Below are 1,145 nucleotides of genomic sequence, written 5' to 3'. Positions count from 1 at the left end.
CTCCAAAGAAGTGCGGAAGGTCGAAAAGCCTACTATGACCAAAAGGCCTCTCACCAGGAACTTAATGTCGGAGACAAAGTATGGTACTACAGCTTAACTAGTGCCCTCAGGCCCGATCTAGACGTGACTAACACATGACTCCCATCACACTTCCTTCCTGAAACCCCAACGGACCCGCGTTCTTGTGTCACAGACAAAGAAACAGAACCTTGCATGACGATTTTAAAAGACAAATCGTTTAAAAAGTAGTGAAAATGTATCCACTGCATGTGTTATGCCGTATATATATATATGTGTGTTGTGTTATTGAAACCATGATATTTTAATATGCCTTATAAATCGTTTAGCAGACAAAACATTTAATATGCGTGTAAGATGTGTGAAGTTTAATATCGGGTGAGAGCTTGTCTTATTTGCCGAACATTGGTGTTAGTGAAAAGTTTATATTTTGTATCATTCTCTGGTGATAATACTTTTATCAGAAGTTATTTAAAACTTGCAGAAATACTCTCCACAAACAGCATGCGATTCATGCATGATAAGGAACAGTATGGGGCGTGGCTAAGCCACCATCTGATTGGACAGCGACCTGTGGGCTGGACAAAAGTCAGCCTGCTTAAAATTGGACACAAAGCCCTCTCGCACTGTCTTACGCTCGGGCTCGCTCTCTCACTCAAAAGAACTTTGGCTTTCACCTTGGTGAGCACGACAAAGCGCTCCCACGCCATACCATCGCATCGCGAGACTCCAAAACTCAAACACTTCAGAGAAACACGATCTTCAAAGTCTTGCAAACTCAGGCTTTTAGCAGGACTGCTGAAGCCTCTAAACAAAGTCAAATTCGTAACTGAGGTGGGGAATTCATGACAACAGAATATCTACAGGATGCTCCTTTTCACAGTCTAAAGTCTGCGTCATTATACTAGGACTTTTGCACCCATTCAAGCCAGGGAATGATCACCCCCTGCTGGCTGGACTAAAACTAGCTGCAGCAGCAAGTTACATTTTCACAAATGGTCTCCCACCAGTGTACTGACCAGGCTCTGGCCTGCTTATCGTTAGTGAGGAACCAGACTCTGCCTACTGCATGCCACAGCTGCGTTCGTAGCCTGCGCCTTAATAAAGCTGCTCTAATAGAGGGGTAG

This window comes from Sinocyclocheilus rhinocerous, unplaced genomic scaffold (assembly GCF_001515625.1).
Source record: "Sinocyclocheilus rhinocerous isolate Xijiao unplaced genomic scaffold, SAMN03320098_v1.1 scaffold899, whole genome shotgun sequence".
Classification (NCBI taxonomy): domain Eukaryota; kingdom Metazoa; phylum Chordata; class Actinopteri; order Cypriniformes; family Cyprinidae; genus Sinocyclocheilus; species Sinocyclocheilus rhinocerous.
The sequence above is the reverse complement of the archived record's forward strand: the minus strand, read 5'-3'. Positions refer to the sequence as shown.